The sequence below is a fragment of the Bombus flavifrons genome, chromosome 1 (genome assembly GCF_040668555.2).
Source record: "Bombus flavifrons isolate JBK064 chromosome 1, iyBomFlav1_principal, whole genome shotgun sequence".
NCBI lineage: Eukaryota > Metazoa > Arthropoda > Insecta > Hymenoptera > Apidae > Bombus > Bombus flavifrons.
Window position 1 is genome coordinate 17,096,901 of NC_138442.1, and position 21,800 is coordinate 17,118,700.

At 31.9% G+C, this 21,800-nt stretch overlaps 2 protein-coding genes across 3 annotated transcripts in view; one reads left to right on the forward strand and one right to left on the reverse strand.

Moving 5' to 3' along the window:
• The window catches only part of LOC138179972 (DNA ligase 1), a 347,112-nt gene that overhangs the window by 45,267 nt on the left and 280,045 nt on the right, over positions 1-21,800 (reverse strand). The window lies entirely within an intron of this gene.
• LOC138180010 (class A basic helix-loop-helix protein 15) overlaps positions 1,048-21,800 on the forward strand; it is a 286,135-nt gene continuing 265,382 nt past the window's right edge. The window contains exon 1 of one of the 2 annotated variants that reach the window (XM_069113412.1): positions 1,048-1,082. The gene's annotated coding sequence lies outside the window, so the exon portion shown is untranslated. The remainder of the gene's footprint in view (positions 1,083-21,800) is intronic. The other variant, XM_069113422.1, reaches the window with a different exon arrangement.

The window sequence follows — 21,800 nt, forward strand, 5'->3', positions numbered from 1 at the left end:
GATTAAAAGGTTTAAAAAAGAAAAATATTTGTAAGTCGATTCGAATCTTATATCGAAAATAAATCATTTACACGTTTATTTCGTCTACTAAAATTGGAACATGAACTTTAAGGAAGGTGGAGAAGATAAAAGAAAGTTTGAATCGAGATAAAATAAGATTATGATTTATGAAGATGGCTGCATCTTTATTAAAGGAAGCAGAATGTTCGTGTCTCAAAACACGTACAAACCAAATTATCTACATGAGAGCGCAGTGTCGTTATTAATAAGAATTTTACCTGTGTTGCAGTATGATCGAAATTAATTTTGAGAGCTACTTTATTATTAACTTTCGGGAAGATAACATCTCGGATGATTATCGAGACTCTCTTATGAATTACATATCTTATTAATCAAAAAATCGGAGAGAATGTAAAAAGTAATTGGAACGAAGAGTTGGTTAACAAATTATTTCATGTTTCAGATTAGTGTATTTCTATCATTGCTATTAGTTATAACTGTATTTTGTGAGGAATAATATAAAGATTACGTGTTCTTATTATTTCAATCATTATTAAGAAGAATCATAAGCTGCTTGTGTATCTATATTTTTTTATAATTAATATATTACTAACAACAATTTCCTCTTATTGTGTAATTTCATAATGGTTAGCTTCTCCAAAAGACTATTATATCTAATTTTAAGCAAAATTAATAATTGCACGCAAAATCAAATAAAGAAACAGACCTGCATCAATATTCCAAATGCTGTAACTTAAATTACATTACGTATTTTGTTTTGTGACTGTGCGTGTTACGCGTTGAAATTGGCTAATTTACAATCGTAAACCGAAGCGCGATCAAAACATTTTTTTGCTAAACTCGAGTTCGAAATCAATTGATATTGGAACTTCCTTGAGATATTTGTAAGAACAATCATAATCACAGGTTAAATTTCGAGTTAGGTTTTTTTCATCGGCTTTCTCGTCTGCTTTCAGAATGTAAGAACGCGCTTATGTACGTGTATATTCCTTATGATGTTGCAGATGGTTGCAGTGGGAAAAAAGAAGGAAAATGGACGATACTTCATTTCCGCTGCAAGGGTGAGTGCTATAGACAATATATTTTATACTTCACATGTTTCACTCTCCTATGATCTTCGAAGTTTTACTTCGCAACTTCACTTTTTCAATAAACAAAATAATATAATGTTTTTAGAAAACTAGCATCGTATAGAATATTCGGAACAACTGTTTCGTATTATCGTGAAACTTTAAAAAGCTTTTAGTGATAGAAAAAAAAACGATTAGGTGGAAAATATCCCAGATAACATAGCGGTGTCAAATGCTTGTAGTAGTAGTTCTACAAAAATATTTAGTTTAACTTATCAATACACTTTTATTCCTTGTGAAGAAACATACAGATCAGATAAGTTCTTCCATTTGTTCTTAGCAATTAGTTCTTACTAATTTTTATTTATTATTAATTTTGACTAATTTTATTTTTAGTTTTTTAAATAAATGTGTTAACGGTAGTAGACAGTACTTATTCATCATAGTGTGTTCACTTGCTCAAAACTTACTTATAATCAAAATCAGTTGATCCTTTTTTCTTGGAAGAGAATATATAGAATCTGTCTATTGTTAATATTTTATTATTATTATTTTTGATAATATTGTTACGAAAGTAAGGCAACTCAAAAATAGTAATTTTACAAGAAACACTAAGGATTATTTTTATCGATCAAATTCATCGATCGATGAAAGGAACAATATTTATAAAACGGGATCGAATATCGTGCTTGCTATTTTCAGTTTATTAATTGTAATGAATTCTAAGAAACATTCTCATAATAATAACATGAGCAATACATTTATCGACTTATTATTTTGTAACAAAATGATAAAGTTCATTCTTCTGTGAACTTTGTCATTCGAATCTTGTTATTCTATCTAATTGTCTTATTTTTTGCAAAGTGATAATATGTAAATTATATGAACGTTTCTTACTTAATTATAAACATTATGCAAATTTTATAGCATGATAATAGATATATTATTACCATGTTTGCATTCATTATTATCGCCAAGCATTTAGATCACATAGAATATAGAATTGAATTGTGTTATTAATAGTATATTAATTACAATAAAATACAATAATAAGTAGTATGTAGTCATAAATAGTTTCTACGTGGGAAATACCATAACTTCTGGAATAAATTACTTTAAATGTTCTTAAGCAACGATGTTTTGCTAAAATTAAATACTAATCCTTAATAAGTAACATATGCATAATCACAAGAAATCTCGATAAGAGAAATAACATAATTTCCTGAATAAATTAAATATTAAATGTTTCTAAGCATCAATAATTTGCTAAACTTATATCGCGTGTACGAATAGAGTTCTGCATAATATATTTATATATTTCTCCAATATCTGCTATATATATTGTTATTAATGGAAGTTAATAATAGCTAATGAAACTCTAATCATTTTATATTAGAATTTTGTAACTGTATATCACAATTCGTAATGAACGATCAAGTGCAGATGTATGCAGATAGTGCAGATAATTTCCCTGGTCGATCTCGTCATTCAATCTTTAAATTACACTGGTCGTTATCAAATTACTACTGAATTATTCAATTTCGAATAGTATCAAATATCCTAAATGAGAATTCAAACTGGATATACAAAGTGGATGTATTTCACGTACCGCGTTACAATAAGATAATTAAAAAGTACAAGACGAAGAGCAATGCTTGTAAAAACGTTTCAAACAGAAGGTAGCCGAAGAGTAGCGATTCTTGTCTTTCGTAGAGGTCAAGCGCAATTTAAGATAACGCGAATTTTTCTAATGCCCTAACCCGCGTAGCAGTTGTTAGACGCTTATCAAACGTTGTTATCATCGAGCAATTATCAGACGTCGTTGCATGTCTACTTACAACTAGCACTCGAACGCTTTGAACTTTAATTATCGAAGGTGTTGGTCGATGATGAAGTTGCCCTCCTAACTTTCTTCGTATCTTTCCCAACCTGAACGTTTCGCGGTAATCGATAATAACTACCTAAACGTGAACGTCAAAGCAATAATGGCCACTATAAAACATTCCGTAAAACTAAAACTATCAGGGAACAGTTAAAAAGCGTTTATAAAGCTCGTTCTAAGTTGGAAATAAGTTTGTTTAAAATCGGACTTTATTTGGATTGAAAGAGTCGATGAATAGAAATAAAAGTAGAAGATGATAGTCGATATACTGGGTTGGATGAAAAGAAGTATGTACTACTTTGGATGTCTTTAAAGTTAAAAGAGAAAATTCAATTAAATTATTCAGTTTCGTTTATTCAATTTCAAATAAAATTACTTTATGTAATAAGAACTGTTGTACGGTTGTAATAATTGATTTTTATTTGCTTTTAAAATATTTGCTGTAAGAAGAAGAGTTAACAAACAGTAACGTCTTAAAAAAGCACATAAACATGATTTTAGTTACAATAGTTGGTCATTACCATCATAATGATCTACTACCATACGAAATATTTTTTAGTAAAAGAAATTGTTATCGTATTTTCATAGCACTGAGAATATTTAAATCGATAACTTTCATTATCCATGATATATTGTTTCTATTATGTAAATGAAATCATTTAATAATAAGAATGAAGTATGCTAATAACAATTGTAATAATTACGATCGTGGAAAGAAACGATGAATATGGAAATTTCATGAAATAACATGAAATATTGTATATTGATATTTCCTTAAAATTAAATTTTCAACGCTGCTGCTGTGACTCGATAAATAAAATGGAATAATTATATTTTTATAAGAATTAAATAGATAGAAATTCATATAAATAAAGTTCTTCCTCATTCAAAAATAAATATAATAAATCGTAATTATATAATCATTCAAGCATCTGACTCGATAATTGGTTTAAAGATCTGCGATATTATATAAAATTACTCAGAAATTTTCCGGTTTCTTCAAAATAATAATACATTCATAATTCATAATTCAGAATAATATATTCACGAAAAGTTGTACTCTAAATTATATAAATCATTTAGTAATCTTCAAGTTACACGGATCGTCATCAGATGGCTATTGAATTATTCAAAGCTTAATAGTATTTTATACAAAATGTCGTTAAAGATAAAGAAAGTAAGGAGAAATGGAATGATTATTGTCGAACGTGCCTCGCAACCGATATTGGAAATTACAATATACAAAATAAATGTAAATATTGTATATCCTTGCGCGAAGATCTGTAAAACGTTTCATTTCATTTTTAATTTTTGTGCGTGCGCGCGAATTCGGCACGTTCACTCGAGACACTACACTTATCGCACGCCAAACGAATATACAGGAATATTAGACACAAAATGTGCGATCGAAACGAAGGGAATGTGCGTGGCGAAGCTTCAAAATCTCATGGCTCGATCGTTGCAGCAAGAAAATAGCAGCACGAAAGGTTTGCTTCTCGAGACGATTCTTAGAATGAAATACAAATAATGACGAATAAACGAATTTGATTTTCTCGATACGATTCTAATTTCTTTCTGTAACAATGAAGGCGTTCACTGTCGATAGACCAAGCGATTCTGAATTGTCTCCGAAACGACAAACCTAGCGATTCTAATTTGCTAAGAGTTTGGTAGGGCTCAGATGGAAATTCGAAATCATTCATACTGATTGACTGGTCATCGAGCGCAAGAAAGATCCAATTAGCAATTAGCATTCACGCACTTCCGCGCGCCCGAAGCACAGGTCGCTCTTGGCGGGAAGCTGGTGAACGATATTTGGACGAACATGGAAATCATCAACAATCGTGGAAATTCCTTCGAGTGGCCTTCGATCAGTCAGATCGTTACAATTAGTTAAGACATCATTCAGGAGTAACCACGATAACATGACGAACATAAAAGTAAAAGAGACTGTCACTATTGCTGAAATAAATCGCCCTAAGTCTCAATGTCTCGACACAAAAATAGCCCCTTGTCATCGAAAGCTGTGGCATAAAATTATCAACGAAAATCCTCATCTTTTGTTACTTCGGATGGAACAATTTTCTTTTCAATTAAAGTTCTATTTTTGGATAATATCACATATATTGATTAGATTGAAATTATATAGTTTTGTAGTAACTGGTTAGACAGCTATTTTGTTTTATTATAAAAAGAAGGAACTGGTGGATTTCAAAGTAATATTATGAGCAAACTTATTTTAGACGTACAATAATTCGAAGAAAATATATTATATTTCAAAATGAAACAAAAGTACATTATAATCAGTGTTAGTTATAATGATTCATATACTATGTATTTTAATAATCTTTAGAAATAATTTAAAGGATATAGAATTGATTAAATGTTTCATTCGCTCACAGCAAAGTAAATTATATAGAAATTTTGCTTTGCGTTTAACCGGTACAGAAGCAGGTCTCTGATCTCGCCACATTTATTTAAATAGAGGGTCCTGACCATATAAGAAAAACAGAAAACAAGGGAATCTCGCGGCCGTCGTCGCAAGAATAGAGATACCCAGCAAACAGAAGTATGCAAGAAGTAGAAAGTCCGCAAGTTACAGACGTCTCTTTTACCGATGGTAGTCCGGTGAATTAATTGGACGCTTTGCAACTGGCGCTAGCAAACGATCTATGTTCTTCTTTACCGATTGTATAGTCGGTATGAAAAGTATTCGCATATTTATTTACATTGATCTATAAATTTAGTTTAGTCTACAGTTTCAAAATTCCCTGCGGAAATTTAGTTGAAATTCATTTTTCCCTGGAAGAGTATTTTCGATGATTCGAAACTTGTTTTTCGTTTGAAACAATTTTTTTTCAAATTATAGATTACTTCTCGATTTATTCGTTTTATCTAAGCACCGAGTATCAAAATTTGTCGCGGAAGATCTAAATCAATTACATATTCTCGTAAGAAAATGTCTTGAATGATTTAAAATAAAAATTTTGTTCCAGTTTTAAAGCGTTAAAAGAGAAATTTATTCTTCTATTTCACGTGTCGTAAACTAGGAATCGTATTTTTAAATGCAACGCTGTATATCTTAGTAAGAAGTTAATAGCATTATATAAATATGTATTAAATAATATGAAACTTATACTGAAATATTGTCATATAAATTTGAGATGCTAAAGATAAATTTAATTTAAAAACTATTAAAGCACTTAATCTTGTGAAAGTTGCGATATATCATTCAGTCTATCGACAACATATTTAAAATACACGAAATCAATGACATTAATACCCTTAATTACCGAAGAGAAGACGTACTATAAAAATTATTATAAATGTCAATAAAAATTGAATTATGTTGAAATATTTATTTACTCAATAAAGTTTATGTCTTATGCCGATTATTTTTTTAATTACTGTCTTATAATATTCCGATTCTCGTATTGAATAAAATATGAAATTAACTATCATTCGAAATATTCTCAGCTTAGACTCAACGTATGACTCATCGTTATCAAAATTGTCGCCTGTATGGTAAACCGTGAATCGCGTTATCACACTTGGTTTCCATAACTATCTACAAAATTTAGATCGTATATCGCCTATATGTTACTTCCAAAGCCATCTCAAGAAGCGACAATATTTGATAGCAAAATAATACGTTTGTTTTCCGATTATAGCAACGAACGCCTCGCTCTTACACGTTTAATATTATTTCTTACTGGTTTTCTACATAACTTAACTCTGTTATGTTTAAGATAACGGTTTTAGGAACGGTTATAGCGTGTTAAATCGTGAAATTATTTGCCTATCAATTCCAATCACCTATGCTTTCCGTTGTGTAAAAATTACGAGTAAAATTAAACAAAAATTTGTATAATAATAAAATGCACGGCGTTCTACTCAAAATCTCAGACCATGCGATGTTTCGTTTGGTCGGTATACGAGTATGACTGTAATTGGAGAACTTTATCGAAAGTCTGATCTTAGCAAATGCAATCTTGAAACCTATGGGAATTTACTTGTAAACATTTTAGAAACTGTGGTAAATTAATAATTGTTACTGCAAGTAAGGATCATAGAATAGCGATCAATGAATTTTCATTAATCGCGTTAATGTGAAATGTTTTAATCATAATGGAATACTTATATTTCTCATCTACAAATAGTAAAATATAAACCGTAATATTTATTAGTAATAACGATTTGCAGTTTGTAATTCGTCCAATTTTCTTAATAATAATAATTCCTTCTCCTTGTGTCAGATTGTCTTAATTTGCCTATAAATGATAAAAGCAATAGGTGCAACAGTGCAAACAATCTAATGTTTTAATATATAGAAATTCTAGTTTTTTATTCTCAATAACACGTACTTGTCTCCTTATCATATTAATATTTTACCATTGTATCAATTTGACACGAAGAACAATTCAATTAAAAATGAGATGTATGAAAGTTTTTTTTTTCTTTTTATTTTATTTATTAAAATTTACAATCAATTCTCGCATTGAGAATTTTCGGTGACATGGCTAAATATTTATAATAAGTTAATACTTATTATAGATAAGTATAATTTTTAAGTAAATGTTGTAAATAAGTAAATATTACTTAATTTAAATAACTAATTGAATCTAGCGTTTAGGTCTAGCGGGTAGTGTCTCTTCAACCTACGGATCTGGTCCGACGTATCAAGTAGTCCAGTAATTAGGGGGTTTTGATGTTTGTTGACTCTTTTGCTATATCTGTCGCTATATTTTGCTATTTCCTCTTTGACTGTTGCCATCTTGAGGTCGCGATGTATTAGTTTGTTGGTCACGTACCAGGGTGCATTTATAATGGATCTTAGCGTTATGTATGAAAGTTAACGAGTATTTATCGAATATTAAATGTACATCTTTAATGTTACACCAATAAGATATTTTTCACTTCATTTTATCCCTTTGCCACTTTTAAAGTTATTTCAAAGAAACCAAATAGAAAAATAACAAGGAAAAACATCTCGATTTATATGCAAAGGAGACACGAGAAACGTCATAAAGTCGAGTTTAAGGAACCATTCACCTCGGTGGAAATGATCAAGAAATTCATCCATACGCGAATGTAGCCGCGAGGTCGTACGATGCACGAGTTTATCCTCGCGTGGCGAACCGTAAGAGGAAGACGCGGCCTTTCGAAATCATGTTCGACCCTATGGACCAGCAATTGATAGCCACGGAACTCGGAGGATGCGTTTTCGTTTCGAAGTGCCGGACGAGCATCTAACAGTGGCAGACCGGTTTAATGAGGCCACATTCGAAACCGCGTTCTTCTTGCATATCCTCCTCGAACAGCCTCCAGGGAACAAACTCCGCGTAATTTCGTTTGATGGCATATCTGCACGCGTTCACGTCCTTATGTACCGACGTACAAGGATCTCGAGCGTGCGAATGGTCCACCATGCTCGTACAAAAGATCGCCATGAAAATAGACCGACTTTTTTCACGAGATTATTTATTTGGATGAAAGATAAAGAGATAGGAATTTTGCTTGAATTTTAATCGAAGATGGTTCGTTAAGAACCTGCTAAGGAATTTTCTTCAGAAATCATTCGTTATAAGAACTTGTTGAGGAATTTTACTTACAATTGAATGAATATGGTTGTTTAATAGTTTATTAAGCAATTTTATTTAAGATTGATTCGTTAAGATTATAATAATAGATTTCGTTTAAAAATGATTAGTTAGACGTTTGTTAACCAACTTTAATTAGAATTGAGAGAAATTAGATCTTACGTGGGTAGCATGATTCTTCATAATGGCTTCTCATACAAACATATATTATATTTAACTCTGGATATATTCTTTCCTGTATACTGGCTGCCTTTGAGACGGCTATATCATTTATATTTATATAATTTTAGACGGCGATATTTCTATGATTTAAATTCCGAAGGAAGAGTAGATTTTAAAGAATTATATGTGTTCACTAGTGACTATTTCCACTTTTTCGTAGAATCCAAATGGTTGGTTCTGTTCAAATATGTTAGAAGATTAAATTGGCATACTGTTGAAAAGATAATAAAAGACATTTGTTTAACGAACCAAATGGTTTCGCGTAGCTAAATTCGTTTCAAATTACCGTTTGATTCAATTATGTGAGGTATCTCAAGGTAATGTTCCCAATTAACTAGATCGGTATCGTTCCAAGACAAACGGTAAATGTATACATACGTTCTCGAGACAATAACGTACCTACACATTTTGGTGCAATAGAGGATGACAAAGGCTGTACAGTTTTGCCAATTAACTCCTAATTAACCGTAAAATACGAGGGAGGTAATCAAAGCGAGAAAATTTATAATGAATTAATGTTTTTAAACGAATATTATATTCTATGTAATTCGTTAAATCAATATTTCTGGGAAGATAAAAGAGATTCTCGTATTTATATATTTTGTCGAAACAGCATTTCGTTACTTTAAAGTTAATTGTGTCCTTTATTTATTCGTATCGGACAGTTAACGTTACATTATAAGTTTACTTGATTTACAGTCGCTATTAAAAATCAGCTTCTGATTGGCTCATAAAATTCGATATGTGTAATGATTGCCTTAAACGTTCATAAACGAAAGTAGAACAGGAGGACGAAAATTCGTTTATAAGGGAAGCATGAACGGATGATTAAATAAATGTGATGCAATATTTGAAATAAAACAGATGGTTGTTAGCCTTATAAAATGATGCGTCGTTATTTTAATAACATCATATACGAGACATTTCATGATTGCCTTATGTTTTCCATTGCAAAATAATCGAGTTTCATAATTTAAGATAAATTGTAAACCATTAAATTCACTGCCCAGAGGTTCTACAGCTTGTTAAGCTTACTGCTCCATCGAGATCTTTCAGAAGATTCCCAATTTTCCACACATCCTGTGCACAACCAATTACGCTTCTAGTAGTTGCATTATTCGCATTTCCAAACATGTTTATTTACTTGCTCATCGATTAGACCCCTTTCGCGAATCTCTTTCTGTATTGAAAAAAAAGGTGTTAGAAATGCAGTACGTAATTCCCTGATATTTCCGTACCATTTATGATCTGTTATTATCACTAATGGCAGATATTTCTTCCTTTTTTATTATTGTATCTTTCCTGTATCAGAGAGCGCGTACATAAATAGCTAATAATAACAATAACAACAAGAACAATAATAATAATTATTATTGAAAAGAAGGATTTGATCAATTCGTAACTTATAGTACTGTTACGCAAACGAACTTTGTAAAGACATTATTGTGAACATGAAAATTATTTATACGGATTATTCACTCTCAGAATGTCTTCTTGTGGTAATTGTAATAGAAACTATCACGAAGATCAATTTATTTAACAGAAACTTATATTGTAATTCAATTAAAATAGTATAAATCTATTTAATAAATATTATCTCTTTGAATAATAAAAATTTCATTATCTTCGCTCAGCTCAAACTAGCTCCATCAGCTTCTTCAAATTAGCTCCATTACAGAGAATTCTAAACAATTTCTGAATTCCAGCATCGATGATTTTTATACGTTTGGAATAATGAAACTAAGTTAATCGCTGGAAAAGAACGTTGAATTATATGAAAATTTCTTTGATCAACTAATACGATCTTTTGAAGAAATTGCGTGTATTTAAATGTTTATTCGAAAAAGCGATTACACCGATAATAATAAATTAAAATAATACCTCATTGCTACTTTTATTATACTAATCGTAAGCTATATTCTTCATATAAAACTATCTTTAAGGAACTAAATGTGCAAATACTTTTCCCAATATTTTATCCACTGTACTTTAGTCAGTCTGTTAGAGTATTAAAAAATTAATTTACTTTTTTCTATCGATCGATTTAAACTTATCATCTACCGATCGTTTGTTTCATAAAAACACTTGTTATCTGCCAAACCATTTACATAGCATGGTATTAAAGAATGATATTACAATCTGAACGAAACGCTTTTAGAATCACAACGTCGATCCAGCAAGTCCCGGACAAATTATAAGCTAGCAATTAACCAACACGTTCCCCTGCGATACAAATCCTCGTAAAAAGAATTTATTCTGTTTGTTAGAGTAACGATAATGGTCGAGGCATAAAGAGACGAAAAATGGTCGGTGGGCGGCTTAAGCTGGGCTTCGGTTACAAATCACGTACATCGAACCGCGTATCGTAATGCTTTTCCTTTCCCTGGCAACCGACAACATCGACGTCAGACCGCGAACAGACGTATTTATTCTACATCGTGGGGCAGTGTTTCTGAAAGCTGCACAATTCTCTCCGTTAAGTTGTGCAGAGCGATTCGATCGTTTGGTTTCGACAGACGGTCTCGAAATCCCATTCAGCTTGAGGGACGAGCGCGCGATTTACTCAACTGTCCGCGAGTCATCCTGAGATAAATTTCAAATACCGAAAGGAGAAATAATAAGATACAGAAAAGAAAAACGGGTCTCCGATTTTGTTTCGTTCCTTTAATTGATTATTTATAGCTGTATCAACCGCTATGTTAAGTTATTATTAACTCGCGTGAAATATAATTTATTATGCAAAGATTGGTTTGGTTGTAAAATTTTTAGAAATTACAATTTGTAATGCTTCGTTACAACTTTTCAAATGATCATCTTTGCAGTAATTTGGAAAATTCTGTAGTCAGATTTTCTTTATACGTACATGCTACTATACACGTTTAGTACTTCGGTTCTAGAAATCCGAGCTAATATCATGATTTACCTATCGATATATTTGTATATTATAGAAAGTCGTACACACACGAAGTACTGCTGAAAAAATTACTTGTCGTTAAAAATTTGATCAACTAATTGTTCTATAACGAAGTACGTACTTTAGATGCTGCGTTTTGAACGAGTTACAGATGATAAGATTCGCAATAGAGCTTTTCGTTCAGCTTCTCGAAAGGCTGGTCGATATGCCATTTCCCTCGTCGGGGAGTGCTCGGAGTGACGAGCGAATATCGAGACTGTACGATTAGGCGCCTTAAGGTCCGTAACACGGTTCCGAGCATCGATGATATAACCGGGTGCTTCTGGGTTTTATTCAGACAAGATTTACGCTGTACTGTCTTTATGATTCTTCTAGTTTACTGGAGAATGCCGGGAACAGGTGATTAGAAATTGCTTATATTTACATAAATAACCATTTTCTTATTGATACATACCAACTTCGAATGAGTTTTAAGATCAGAACTCGAAATCTTCCCGACTAAATGGTCTTAAAGTTCATAGGTTTAAAAAATTCGAACTTTGAAATCTCCAAATTTAGAAACGTACTAATAATTTTATATTTAGTTTCTAGCTTTTGAAAATTCGAACTTAAATATTTTGTAATCTTATAATACTTTAATTTTTAAATCCATTTCAAAAGATTCTCTTAGAAATTAAAATGTTTAATGTAAAATGTATATGTATACATACAGTCTTTAATGTTAATTGCAATTCTTTCATTCAGCAATATTTTCTAAGTTTTGCCATTCTAAATAACTTCACGCACGTTATATAATTGACTTGTCAAGTTTATTAACTTAATGTAGTTAGTTCGCAAACATAGTTCGTGAGTAAGTTGATCTAAAACGTGGAATAAATGTAGAACCATCGAGAGAGAAACTGGTGGTAATTTAATTCAGAACTAAGAAGAAAGAAATATCGCCTTGTACGGTACATGGAATTTTTTAACAAGACTGCAAATTGTACTTAAATCCACATTTACAGTGATTGGTATGGTTAGATAGGAATGATCAAAGAATTAATAATAGACAATTAATGCAAAGGAAATTATTCCTTATATATCAATGGAATTTTTAGATATAATTCTGTATAACATCACTTGAGATTGCTGTCTTATGTAGAAAATAAAATAAAAAGTGGCCAAAACTTCAATTAACTTTTTCAACTATCTCTGATCTTTAATTAACTTAACACGATCAACATTTCTCTTTCCAAAAATCATTATAAACGTTTAGTGGTAGATGCAACATAAATCCTGTAATCAAAAAGAAAATATACAATTAATAGTAAATTTCTTTCTTTTTTCCTTTTAATTTTCGCTAAAACACAATATTATTTGGACAATATATTTCCAAAATTCAAACAATATTAACATGTAATAATCTTAAAAACCAGTCGTTAGTCCTTTTTCAAACGAACTAGAGCAGCTAATTTGAATTGAAGAAGATACATAACTATACGTATATCTATACTTTTTGAATATTAGTCCATCCTATATATTCTCATTAGACTGTACGTATTCATGCAAATTCATACTTTTACATTGACAAAGGAGTCACGCTTCGAAAGGAGTATATCTTAACTACTAAATACCGTAATGTGAATTTTACTTTTTATCGTTTATATGTATATCTTTCCGTGTTATCATCACTCTGTGTCCATATTACCCTTTGGTCCATTGTTGCGTATTTATACTTATCATCACATTATTACATAGCTATCAAATAACGTATGTATTTATCACAAGCATTCTAAATCTGGCACCAATTTTATCTACCAAAATAGAAAAATAATAATCGGCCATAATTTAACCCGGTGAACACGAAAAATCCAATCACACAGGGTTAACAAGTAATCTGAACGAAGGCAATCTTCCACAGAATTCCAAGTCGTCTCTTCGACGAAGACCTTTCCCTTTCGTTCGACAAGGCACCGATAAACTCTGGTTTTAAAGGGAATTCGTGCGTGGGCTTCTAATCTCGTGTTTCGTTCGACGATTTGTTTCACGATCGTGCTGGCCGTAAAACGAGAAGCTCGTTTGAACAATTTACAAAGCGAGAAGGAAAGAGAGAGAAAATTTCGAACGTGCATTGAAGTCACGTTTGCTCGGTTCCATATAAACGGCGCATCGACAATTAGACCGGCATATTATGCCGGTAGACGATCTCGAGCAAAACGTAGAACGAAAAAGTTTGATCCAAAAGCAGACGCTCCTAATTACGACGATCCATCTACGATGAAGTGACTGGATCGCGTGATCGCTCGTCCATAAAAGAAAGTTTCGTAAGTTTAACGATCTAGTTGGCGAAAAAGAAGACACCAGGGAGAAAGATGAAGAGAGGAGATGCTTGAATTTCACGAGAGAATTTCCTGGATGGATGTGACGTGGATAAATCCCGTGCATTTACGGGAGACGGTTTAATAGGACCGATTCGTGTGAACGAGATGTGCTGTGAGAAAAATGGTTGGTATGTCGTAAATCGATGTCCAAAGCAATTTGGAAAATTGAATGTTTGTAGAAAGTGGTGTATCTCTCTAGTTTTGTACGATCTATATTTTTTGTTTTATTTAATAATTAATTTAATTATTATTTTAATTAAGTGTGTTGAAAGGAGACTGTATTTTTGGAAGGCAGATTGAGTGGAAGATGAAGAATGAAATTTACATAATTAAACTGATATTATATATTTTTCAGCTTATAAATTGAGTTCTTAAGAGAAGATAAATCAAGTAAAAACAGATGGGTGGAAAGTTATAAGATAATATGTTGGTAACGGTAGTTCAACATATTGTCTGGGTGTCTTTTACTTTTTCACATTCGCAGGTATAGCATAGAAAACAGCAATGGTGAAAAATCAGGAAAAGAAAATAGCGCAATCTTTTAAATGTTTAACATTGCCTCGTAAGAATAAAATTTCAAATTTCACTACCAACATGTCAATATCATATTGATATGTAATTCTATTCTTTTTAAAAATTCATATTTTGGCTTTTCAAATGATTTTCAACTCTTTCTATTTCACTTTTAATCTCTTTCAATTATAACAAAAATATCTTTGTTCATTTTAAAATCTATCGCAATTACAGTCTTCTAGAATCTAGATCATATACTTCTGTTCCAAAAATAAGTGACACGCAAAAAGAAGCCGTGTTTTGAACGAATTATTCTTCGCTCAAATACAAGTTGACAGATCGGTGCAACCTCTTGATCCTATAAAAAGGAAAACACGCTGGACGTAAGAGTCTTAAAATAATTCTCGATGAACCAAGAACGAGGTCGGTGAATAATATTCGTTGGCGGCTGAGAGGAAAGTAATTATAAAAGTGTTATACAGTGCCCTCGTTGAATTATGCATTTCCAGAGAAACCCTGTTCCGCCCTTGTCAACCTGTCACTTCACGTCAACGTTCTCTCGAGATTAAGTTCATTTTCGGTAGAAACACTCGTCGTTTCTGGACCAGACGCCACCAACGACGCGTTTTATCATATTCTGGACACTCTGTGGTTTAACATATTTTTTTTCTCGACATCGCCTGGTTCATCTTAATTTAGCCACGCCGATTTTCGCCTTAAATGAGTTTTCTGTCGATTTTTCTTTTAATTCAGAAACTAACATAAATTGAAATATATAAATTGTATAAATTAACTGAAAATTTAAGCCATAGAAAATATCAAAGACTACCTATAGATGATATCTGACAATAGCTGAAGATTAAGGCTTTAATTAAAATTTAATAAAATCTTAATCGATTGTTAAATCGTATATTTAATTAAAGATTAATTAAAGTTCGAGGTTGCGTATATTATAATAAAATGAAATTTCTCATTTTTATAATTCAAAGCGTCTTTCTTTTGTACGGTGTATATTATATGTTATGTATCATTTACGTTCTTATTACACGTAATGCTGTATATTTGATGGAAAATTTTATTTGCTTATCGGTTTGCTCTCATATCTTCATTTGCATAAAATATGCGCTTGGAAAATTTACTTTTCTATTTTAATGCTAATTTTATATTCCTTTACGTTCTTAAATTAAATATTGAAACTTTTATTTTGGTCATATCGTGTTCTCAGTACTCTTATTTCTCTCAGAATGCCTAACGAGTACCCTGCAAATATTTACATATTTATGGGAAATTTAAAGATACTACGATGTGGAGAATGAAATGTATCATACAGAATTATATAAGATATGCACAGTGAACGTAAAAATAAAATAAAATATCTAAAAATGTATAATTCAATAAACATTACTCAACATGTATTAAGTATTAAACATAATATATACTGAATTTATTTATGAATTAGTATAAACGTCGTTTACGAGCCATAAAAAATCTCCTTTGGAACACCGTGTTTCGACAACAACCCTGAATTATGTCGATTTTCTTTTCAAATAAAATTATAGGGGTTATAAAAGTGTTTTAAAAGCAATGCAGACAGTATTCTTCTATGACTACAGATTTGATAGCTGGCGAGGTTGAATGGCACTGATGTAGCACATAAAGATTAAAGACACCTTTCATAATCGATAAAACTGGTTTTTGTGTAGATGGTATGCGTTCACGTTCAATCTTTCACGCCTCCCGATGTTTTATCAGGTGGTCGTTGACCTGCCCGGCAATCATTTTTACTATAGCAGCACACAATAGATAAATATTTCGTGTAGGCACGTAAGAACGACGACCCTTTGGTTTTTCATTCAGGTTTCAATCAACCTACTGAAATTGGATTTTTTGTTTACCAAGCTCTTTCATCTGGACGAATTAAACAACCGAACCGGGAGAAAGAAACTATGCTCTCTTGATTTTATCGATGAAACTTCAACCTTTTTTATCGATGTATTTAATATCGAGTTCGATAGAGAAGAAATGCGATGAATCTACAGTGAATTTCTTATCAAATGTATTATATACACGGTTACAACAAATATGAAAGTTGGGTGCAGCGGATTTTCGGTCGCACGATTTTTGGGTCACTATGCGTCTCTGTTAAGTAGACATTTAATTCTCATACGAAAATTGGTATACAGATTCTAACGCATAAAATGAGAATATTTTGGTTGATACATTTGATAGTGAGGTGGTTTACTATACGTGTTAGTTTATTAAATAACTAAGTGATAAAATAGTAATAGTCAGTGTATATGCCTTAACCCTACGATTTACGTTCGAGAATTTTGGGCTGAAAACGTAAACAAGCTATTATATATTATATTATATATTATATTTGGCCCGATCATCGCGCTACGGGCTATGCCCGTAGTTGTAGGTTAACGGGTTGAAATCACTGTAAGTACAGCTACAGAGATAGTGTATGCCGGTCGTAATCGTCTTGCTATTCGACTGTATGACTCGTTATATGATTCGTTATGATCACTGTCCTAGAGAGCACCTTCGTCTGTTTATAACTACAGTTGTTATTATACAAAGTTCGAATGTAACTCCGGTTGACGATTACAAATAACAGCGATAATATTTTGCTCGGAGTTGGTTTACCTTTGAGCCTAGTAAACCAAAACAACGTTGACACTCCAAGGCACAACAATATGAGTCTCTTCGAATCTTCTGTTGACTTATGTGACTCTATAATAGTATTAATATAGCAATATCATGCTAAGTTCAAGCAATGAGAAATTGTAGGAGGTATGCGTGTAGGAATGTTTGAAATATAAGAAACAAAAATGATACTTTAGAGTATTATCTTGTATATTAATTCTTGCTGAAGAAAAAATATTGGGAACATTGAACACATTTTATAATATATAATAACATGTATATTATAATATATAAATATTAGAAGAATTAAAGACATCAGCACTAAATATTTCCGATCTATTACAAATATTCCAAACTTTTAAAATATTGAATACCAGATATATACAGATATTAGAAGTATAAAGGATACATTATTAGGAATACTGGAAATGCTAGCAATGCTTAAGCGTACCAGGCTAACAGCATTTCTATGAGAAACCGACTTCAGGAAAATCGCTTGGAATGCACGAAGCAATTAATTAAGCAATTAACTACGATCAATTAGATCTATTACCTAAAATTAAATCATCGAATACACTTTTCTACGAATATATTCCAATTGAAAAGTATAGATAATAAACAAAAATACACCATTTAAAAATTTGATAATAAAGGAAATAATAGATAATCGTTATTTTGAATAATGTTACTCTTCAGAAAAGATTTAGTAAAATATAAAAGCGCAACACGAATTGTTCGAGCCAATAATTATTTTCTATAGTATAGATGAAGGAAATATTTTCTACGGAAACACGAACGTGTTTTACAAAAATAGAATACGGATGTTTACTGGTTTCACGAGTAAGATACGGGGCGTGTAATTTGTTTTTCTCTGATTGGAATTCCAATGATTTTCCGGTTTAAATTACAGATGAGAATTTATCGGCTGATTTCGATAAATACTTGTAGGTGAGAATTATAATCTTCCGTCGACATATACCGTGCGAACGAGCTGTACGTTTGAACGCGGAAATACCTTTGTTTTTCGCGGTCGGAAATTCCGATTTTTACTTCAGGTCCAGTTATTTAAATAATTGCTATAAACAGCCATATGAATGTTTGTAACGTGCTAATGACACTCAACAACAATTTCAAGCAAAGTTAACGATGATCTACGAGCAATTTCTTTACATAATCTTCTTCGTACGAAATAAAACTATTTTTCTTTCAAATGCGCACATGCAAATATTTATTTAAACAAAATTAAAATTTGGATACATTCAACATATATATATACATTTCCTATAATTAATGGGACAGTATGAAGGGAAAACCGAATTCTTTTATTTCGGAAGTAGTATAAGTCAACCATTCGTGCAGCATGTTATTCGAAAAACATTGCAAAGATATTCACATGATCGACTAATATTATTTTAAGTTATATCAAACGATATGAGTTATATTTTGATCGACGATTTAGCTCTGAATGATGGAATAAAGGATAATGAAATCGCGTTTCATGTCAATATGTCACTATCAGATCACGATCACTTTCGACGATCAAAAGAACGCCCACTAACTATCGAAACGCGCTTTCCCTTCTTCGAATTACTTCCTCCAAACGAAAGCCTCTCATTGTGAACAGTGATTACACAGTCTGTGCACTTAATCATAGATCATTACAGTCTCTACCGCGTATTCTTTTCGTTATTTTGCCCGTGAGACAACGCTGATTCATGCGTCTCGGCATCAGTAACATTTTCCGGCTCATCTGTTGCACGAGTTAATACACTTCGCAATAAACTTCCGTCAAATATCAAAGCTATATTTTGTTTAATTTGGAGATAGAATCGCGGTTAATAATATAGTTCAATGTAAAAGCATCGTGAATAAATGTACTTTGTGGTTCTGAATGAAATATTGTATTTGTAGGTAATGATATGTGCAATGTGCATTGTACTTAATTTGAGATATTGTGACACGTAATGAGATATTCAAGTGAATCATTTCGGATAATTTATGTTGTCTGAATAGCTTTGTAAAATTATGCAAGAATGTATACATATTAATTCATAAAAGTTTTCCACTCAGTTTTTTAGATATATCAAGATTACATATTGTTAATTTAATTTTGATCGTCGAAATTTGCATCAAAATTCGATGTGATCGTAGGATTTTATTTTCAAATAAGATTAACTTACGGAATAAGTGAGCTACACTATCGTTACGCAGCGGCTCGATTGATCCGAAGCCTTTCGATTATCTCATCGAGTAATTTTTGTAATTAACAAACCGTGTTTTTTGTTACCTTTGCAAGAAAGTAAAAATCTCGAACGAAGGATATAAATTATGCTCGAAACCAACCGATCGTTACAATAACAACAAATCGAGTATTTTCTCGCACGGCTCTGCAGATTTCCAAGAACCATGTTATTGCCAAATAAAAATTCCACCGCGCAGAATCGTTCTTGGTAGCCATGAATTGGCACCCTAAGTTACGTACAAGTGAAACCCACAAAAATCGTGAAGGCGACAGAACCAAGCGAAGGAATGTGGTAAACGGTGATTTACGGGTCGACTTGCTGGCCGGTGAATTGAAAAATTAATTAACCACAATGCAGCAGCGTCGATTACTGCGGTCACCGGCTTTTTTTTTCACGGTTGTACTTTTCCTCTCGTTGATCTCTTGCCGGACACGTGTCTCTGTATCTCAAGCGTTTCTTTGGCTCGCTGGTTCTCTTGCGCGGGAAACGGCGACGTGCGCCAACGACTGTCATTAACTTACGGCCACGGTGTCGGTGTGACATTTCAGAAATGTCTCCTGCCGCGAAGTGGGTTACCGTAGCAGGTACAACTGGCATAACGCGTGCACACGGTGTCTCGCCAGGACCGTCGATAAATAGTATAAGTGGACTTTACATCGGCTCGTTTGATCGAAGCCTTTCGATCTAGAGGCAAAGATAAAGATTTTCGATTGTTGCGTGTAATTCGATAAATCGTCGGTTGTATTAACCTTTTTTGCAGGGATTAAATATTTTTAGTAAAAAATTCTATGTTCGATGTAACTAGCTCCAGGGCTACTTTTAAACAATGCATTTCGTAAACGATGAAATTTTCTATTTATGTGTATGTTTAAGAAATTCCTTATCCTATCTGCAGGATATTATGCGTTTTATTAGCAGTTTATTTTCAAGCATGTTCGTTCTTCAACTTATTAGTTTAATAGAACTGAAACATTTAAACTTGTTAATTCTCGTATTGCCAAGACTTTAATTTTTCAAACTCTCGCCGAATTTCCTTACTCGCACATTTTCAGACTTTTAAATTTGCTAATACTGAAATAAATCGAAGATTTATTAGAGACTTCAAAACTTGACTTCACTGTTCACAATAATCTCTTCCAGTATTAGATATTGGAAAAAATAAATTTTTTGAAGTAAATTTGAAGTAGTTTCATTGTGAATATTTCTGAATATATCCGTGATATACTCTTGTGAATATATGTATCTTCAATTTCATGGTGTTTTAATAGAAAAGTATTTTTATTTATCATAAATTTGATTCCAAGTACGATATTTCTCATTAAATTTGTTCGTTCGTATGAAAATTAAGTATCTTAGTAAGTAACTTAAATAGGTAGACAAATTAGGTAAATTAAGTAAAATTTAAATGGATAGATTTACGGAAATGTGAAAATGTGAATACATAACACGAAACTGTAAACATATAAAAATATAAAAATGTTTCATTTGAAGATCTCCATTATTTAAATCATTCAGGAATGAATTCTTCTTTCGTCAATGAATCGCTTATTAAAAGAGACACCTTATAGAGTCGTTTAGTTGCAACTCGAATCGTCTACCGTACATAGCAACCAGCATCGTTAACGTTCAATCTTACTCAAGTAACTACTACAAAAAGTTGCATACATCAATCGCTTAATTTCGATCCTTACTCGTGCTTGCTCAATTCAAGACTATCAAAAGTGAGATTTTAATTCGATTCGTAAATCTCGAATATTTAGTTAATTCTTTGTAGGATTTGAAACATGATTTGGAAGCTTGGAAGTACGTGTATATTTCTTAAAATGTTGTTCTTTACGTTACACACGTCTGCACTTCTTAAAATTTTTGTAAAATTTTCGTAGTATTATATCGCTGTTAAGAAATTTACTTGTAGCAATTATTATTATCTCTTGATCATAATCTCTTTTCTCAGAGACAAAAAGGATTTTCCTTTTATACATTTCCATTTAAAATTCTAAGGACGCCTCCTATTTTCAATAAAAAGTTGTTTTTCATTTTTCCCAGACATTGAAGTATTGAAAATAGTATAACGTTGGAAATGATTATTAAAACCATAGTATTTGAAAATCATTCAACAAATACAATAGATATTAAAAATTTAAAGCTGTATGCTACGTAAATTTTAAAACGACTTCAAGAAACGTAAAAACATATGTTCCTCTACACAATTCAGCCAACGACGTGCAACTCCAGGTACGTGCAACATGAAATGCTCATTTACAGAATTTGCTAATCCCCCAGCTGTCAGTATAAAATGTCCGTATAAAATGCCTCTAACTCAGAT